This window comes from Berghia stephanieae, chromosome 3 (genome assembly GCF_034508935.2).
Source record: "Berghia stephanieae isolate SIO BIC M18660-M18661 chromosome 3, UCSD_Bste_1.3, whole genome shotgun sequence".
Lineage (NCBI taxonomy): Eukaryota > Metazoa > Mollusca > Gastropoda > Nudibranchia > Aeolidiidae > Berghia > Berghia stephanieae.
Window position 1 is genome coordinate 56,375,068 of NC_088362.1, and position 6,728 is coordinate 56,381,795.

The 6,728-nt window shown below is 37.1% G+C and overlaps 1 protein-coding gene across 1 annotated transcript in view; it reads right to left on the bottom strand.

Annotated features, from left to right (window-relative positions):
• Positions 1–2,627, bottom strand: part of LOC144968048 (glutamate receptor ionotropic, kainate 2-like) — a 170,114-nt gene extending 167,487 nt beyond the window's left edge. Inside the window, exon 1 of the mRNA XM_078906010.1 lies at positions 2,502–2,627. The gene's annotated coding sequence lies outside the window, so the exon portion shown is untranslated. The remainder of the gene's footprint in view (positions 1–2,501) is intronic.
• Positions 2,628–6,728: the final 4,101 nt, after the last annotated feature.

Below are 6,728 nucleotides of genomic sequence, written 5' to 3' on the forward strand. Positions count from 1 at the left end.
CGGTTTGTGAGTTTTTACCAAGACGAGGATCATTCTAATCGAGCAATATTTAAAACCAAGATTAGCTTTCTGACCAAATTCTTAAAATTGTGTTGTTTTTTTTTTTTTGTTTTTTTTGTTTTTTTGTTTTTGTTTTTTTTTAAAGAGTAGGGCAGTATGGACAATTAGTCCTCATCACATGGGGAATAGTAATGAACTGTTCTTTCTTTGTGTGATAAAGAAAATCCATACTAGTATAGCAATGGCAATGCAAATCACGCACAGAGATATCACGTAAAGCCGTGTCAACATGGACATCGGGCAGTTCCTAGAAGACAAAATCTTCCCTCAAGGGGAAGGACCTACTATTGCTTTGTTTACTTATATTTCCGATCCTGGTAAAAATCTGTTTGTTGTATATTTGATCTTTCCAATACCAAAAAAAACCCAGTTTACCAGGATTGTGACAGCGTAAATAAAATAAGAAAAACCAGAGGAAACCACATGTATATATTTTATTTAAGGCCAAGATTAGCGGGCGAAGTGGCCGAGTTGTTAAGGCATTGCACTGTAACCAGGAAGGTCCCCTGGTCGAGCCCCGCTTCAGGCACTTTCGTTTTTTTCCTTGGGCAATATTTTTTAACCCCCAAATTGCTCACTTGGACAACCTGGGTGATTACCTGTTGACCTCAGACATCTTGCTTGATGAATTATCTATATTCCTTCGTGGAATGCCTAGGCGACGATATCTTATGATGTCGTGGTGGAAGGTCATAATTAATTTATTAAGATTAGTTGTTATTCAGAAATAATATAATTATAGTCGCAGTGGTTCAAACGTTGGATCCAGTTGTAACCACATTCAAGAATCGTTTTGAATAATCCTGGGAGATGTAAGAAATCGTTTATATTCATTGAATCACAATCACCATATGGACGCATAGTCTCGAAACGGTTTTATATCGAGATAAACCAAATGAGAAATATAGGACTTATAGTAGAAATTATTAGAAATATGTCATATTGAAAAAAAAATTTACCCACTGTCGTCAATTAGGAATATGTCATTTCGAAAAACTACACCCACTGTCAATTAGGAATATGTCATTTTGAAAAACAATACCCACTGTCGTCAATTAGAAATATGTCATTTTGAAAAACTATACCCACTGTGGTCAATTAGAAATATGTCATTTCGAAAAACTATACCCACTGTCAATTAGGAATATGTCATTTCGAAAAACTATACCCACTGTCGTCAATTAGGAATATGTCATTTCGAAAAACTACACCCACTGTCAATTAGGAATATGTCATTTTGAAAAACTATACCCACTGTGGTCAATTAGAAATATGTCATTTCGAAAAACTATACCCACTGTGGTCAATTAGAAATATGTCATTTCGAATAACTATACCCACTGTCAATTAGAAATATGTCATTTTGAAAAAAAAATCGCAATTAACATATTAACTTAACCATTGTTTCATAATTTGACTAAATTTACCTTCTAAATAGCCCCGATATGATATTGTTTTCAGGCTGTGAGACTGACTTACACATAATTGCAGACCTGATAACCGAACTCTGCAATGATGGACCTGATTTATCATTGTTTTAATGGTCAGTTTTTTTCAGTTAATTTGAGAGTATTTCCTGTACAAAAATGACCTATACATATATTATACAACTTGGGTCATCAGACCTGTAAATAAGAGTACGTCGGATGAGACATGTATATTGCAAAGGACAACCTTGATGGGGATTTCGACCAGAGGAGGATCACAAGAATCAGCAAAAGCACACACACACACACACACACAAACACACACACACACACAGAAACACACACACACACACACACACATTTTTAAAAACATAATGCCAACGTAATCTAAAATATTTCCTTTTCTTGTTTACCCGAAGAAGTCAAAAGCCGTATCTTTTTTGTATCTTTTAAAAGATACTATAAACTGAGGTTACAGTTTCGTTCATTATTAGTTGGGCCTCAATGGAGCAATATAATGATACCATTGGTTGACCTATTATATGCAACACGTTGTTCGTTTTCTTTTGGTGGTCATCGTCCTGCCTTGTGACGTCATTGTTTGGGAAAATGCAACGCTATGAGTTTATGTAATATATTGACGTACGTACTACTTTGGTCATTGTCAGGCTATAGATAGTATGAAGTTGACGTCACTAAGGTCTTTGTTATTGGTATTTGCCATCCGGGTTTAATTGTATTAACCAGACTATAACGTTCAATGATACACATAGTTTTGTGTCGGTCCGTTATACTTCCGGATGGCAATGTTGTGAGTTTCTTAGCCAAGCACACACTATCAAGACGGTTAGAAGAGCACGAATGGAGCCTACTTTACAGTTGAATGACAATGTCACACTATTACGTTTTCATGAATATTCATGTTGTCGAATTGACAAATTGCTGCTTGAATCATCAAAATATAAAAACTCATTAAAGAGTAAATGGGAGAAAAGAGGAAGAATGTATGCATACCTTTTCTTAGGGGTAAAAATATAATCCTATCCACGAAACACATTTTAATACAATATTTGACACGTCTAATATTCTGTCCTTGGTACAAAATGGATATCACCACTACATTTCTAAACAACACATAAACACATTGTCTTACAGTGGGATTATTAAATACAATTGTGAAACCAAATAGAGGATAATATAAACTATTCTTCGAAATCTATCTAAGTCTATTGAATATTTATTTACAAATAGCAGCACGCTTCATTAACATTCTAAAGCCAAATAATTGTAAGCGGCAACCAATTATTATTTCCAATAAACCTTGTCATCGTGTAAGAAACGGAGCACAGCTTAACCAGTTAACTGTCGTACTCTGAAAAAAAAACACGTATTTAAAGATGTGGCCAGAAAACTCGTCCTTCAAATATCGAACGGTTTAAATAACCCTTGTCGTGGCAAAAACTCTCTAACCCAAGGGTTCGCAAAGTCCCAGGTTTGGGAATTTTTGCCACGATGTACGTTATTTAAATTGATCGATATTTGAAGGAGGAGTTTTCTGGCTTTTTTTTTTAATACGTGTTTCTCCAGAGTACTGAAGTTAACTGGTAAAATATTATAATTTACTTCATTGTATCGGAGAGTGTGTGATCTTGCACAGCCAACTGCATACTTGTATGAATGCTTTTTTTCCACTATTCTATTTTTTTTATATAATCGAGCTTTTATATAGCGTAATATCGACTATTGGTGATCATAGAGCTTTACAATGGTCCCTGGCCGACAGAAACACTTAACATCTAGAACGTTACATGACGCCTGTTTGGGCGATATTACAATTTTTTCGGACAGACAACGCTGCTAACGGCCAGGTACTTATTTTACACCTGAGTATGGTGAGAGAATGTGAGTGAGTAAAGAGACTTTTCTAATGACTCAACTATGCGCTGAGCGAGGCTCGAACCCAGGACCTTCCGATCCGAAAGCGAGTGGCATACCACAAGACCACATTATAGCCGCATTCAATTCAATAAATGGACACATTATTAACAAATCGTTTAATATTTCGTAACAGCTATAGTCTATTTTGGCCCCAATTCTAAAAACAAGATTTTTGAACAATACTTTCATAGTTGACAACTTCTAGAGGTACTTCCAAGACTGTGGAACTGTGCTAGACCATCTGGGTTCGAGTCTGCTATTTGGTGTCAACAGTTCTCCAAGACCAACACTACGGGTCAGCGTGGCACAGCGGTACAGTCTTTGCTTCGTACCCGAAAGGTACCGAGTTCGGGTTGTGTGGCTTTGGGCAAGGCACATCACCCTAGCTCAGCTTGCGGCGATGCACTGCGGCTGGCGCCTGGGTTATCCCAGTCTTCCCTTGGAATAGACCTTAGAGACAAATTTCCCCTATGGGACGAATAAAGGAAATTTTATTTAGTTTCATCACACAGTGAAGTTGTGGAATCTGATCTAGTGGAGAGTTTTTAGCGATAGAACAGCTTCCTGTCTGATGGTGGACTGAAAGGTTATGGGTTCGAGTCCCACTGTAAGTGGCCTATTGTTGAGTCCTTATATTCTCTCACCGAGGAGTAAAATGAGTTCCTAACCGTTAACAGCGGTGTCTCTATCTTTCTACATCGGAAAAAATGTAATATCGCCTAATAGGCGTAGTGATTTATCCTACATGTTAAATGTAGCTGTTGACTTGGAAACTCCTTGTAAAGCCCTTTGAGCACGATTAAAGCTCTGTTTAAATGCTCAAGTTTGTTTATTGTCTGCTGCACTTCTTCTTCTTCTTTCAGCTTATCCTTCATTTTGCAGGGTTGCCAAAATGAATGCCACATCTCTATGCATCTCGGTTTATAGCATCATCCTCCTCCAGGCCCAGTTCTTTCATATCGTCTTTTACCCTATCCAACCATCTAGTCTTTGGGCGTCCATTATTTTCTGCTGCATTAAAGATATTAATTAAACCGCTAGCCCTAGGGGTTCTATGGGTCTTAAAAGTAATTTGCGTCATATTATTATGTGATTTGAGACAAAAAGGAGTCACACGAAAAGGGGCCAAGGTCGATCCCGAGTGCAGTCAAGATTTTTTTCTGACCTCCCTGTCCACCAAGCAGTGAATGGGTAGATGAGTCTCTTAGATTTGGCGGAAAGTACTTTGCGATTAACTAACACCAGATTCAAAGCATAGCGAGCAATAAATGCAATTATCCGTTTCACGCTATAGTAACCGGGATAAACTCCGGCTCCTTTGGTTCCTTGGGCCCCATGGCTCTGAAAGACTACTTTTTAAGACAAAAAGTTAGTTAGACCAAAGAGGACGGGTTTATGGTGGTTATGCTATAAGTATAACTGACCCATGATAAATGATTAAGCCTAATGTTAGGGTCATACAACAGCTGGTGTATTTAGATAATAAAAATGCGAGTAGTTGGGCTTTCCATGTCGTATGTACAGAGTCTCGAGTTCACTGTAATTCGGTAACCTAGAGTTTGGTAACACCATCTGACGCTTAAATTCTTGAAAAGCTATGAGCCAGTTAACTGCCGTACTCTGGAAAACGCCGTATTGAAAAATTTGGCCTGGAAACGCGTCATTCAAAAATTGATCTATTTAAATGACACTCGTCTTGGCAAAAACTCTCAAACCTGAGACTAAGGAAGACTTCTCAAAGTCACGGGTTTGAGAGGTTTTTGTTTTGTTTTGTTTTTTGCCAAACTGAGAGTCACTTAAATCGATCGATATTTGGAGAACGAGTTTTCTGGCCAAATAAATTTTTAAACAAGCGTCTTTCTGAAGTACAGTAGTTAACAGGTTAATGACCAATAAATAAATAGGGTATTGAATTCAGGACTTATCGTTTGTAGCGTGTTGGAGCTGTTGGTGGTTTTGTTAACAGGTGCTATGACACTAGGTTTGTGGACTGGGTGTCCTAGGTTTGAGACCCGCTGTAAGCGGTTCTTGGGAAAAGCTCTTTACCTACATTTTATCACCATTTTTATTCTCCTCCTCAAAGGAGCCGAAGTTATTTCGGTTTCTATAGCTATAGTTTATGGTGCATAGCCGCACATGATATATATATACATTGTTGGCTCATGATCGTGTTGAGTATATGAATTATCTACCAAATGTAGTCCCTTAGTTTGTGGACAAAGCAAAATTACAATGACTTCTCCACACGGAACTGGTATCAGAGTGTTAAACTTGTTTTTAAAATGATTTGCGTGATTTTGTGAGTGTTTATTCCCTCCTAGAAATCATCGAGCCCTAAAACAGTGTTTACATGTGTGTTGTCCTCTTAAAAGTAATCAATGTGTTGGTTACAACTAAGGGACAGAATCCGTGATTACCGCATTCATCTACGTAATATTTGCTTTTTGATAGATAATATTTTTGGTAATGATCTTCCTTTGTGTTGTGTTGTAGACGTAGATAAGGACAAAAGAGATCAAGAACCGATGATGATAAATGAATGTACAACATTGAGACATTCGAATAAAAAGTCCAGTTTCCAAGTTTCATTTCTTACAGCTTTAATTGGATTCAATAGTCTGTTGTCCGCCCAACTACGATCAGCTTGGTTCTAAACAAAGAAAATCGGTAATTTTTATTCTTCATGTTGGCTAGAACTTTTTCCCATGTCATGTGATCAGAATGTATAAAAGTCAAAACATGATCAAATGCATTGTGTTTTTCTCCTCTGGATACACTTGTATGCTCATAGGAGAAGTATTTCATAGGGGCGTCCGCCATTGTTCCGATAGTTTAGAACCATTTATTATGCGTCATTACGAGGGAAGTGACGTCACGACTGTTGAAGCCTATTGTTGATAGTAAAGTCCTAATCCAAATCAAACATAGCATGGTCATAATTCAATCAGTTTCATAAATTTCAAAACCGTAAAATCAATCCTAATGTTAAGTAGATTTGTCTAGATGACCAATTTCAATATACTTGGAATATCACTAAGTCAGTAATATATATATATATATATATATATATATATATATATATATATATATATATATGAGTTTGTATATTGCGCAATATTCACTCAAAGTCTCAAAGCGCTTTACACGGGGTCCCAGACCAACAGCAACACGTAACATGTAGAACGAGACATGACGCCTGTTAGGCGATATTACATTTTTTTTCAGACAGAGAGACAACGCTTTTGGCGGCCTGGTACTCATTTTACACATGAGTACGGTGAGAGAATATGAGTAAATATAACT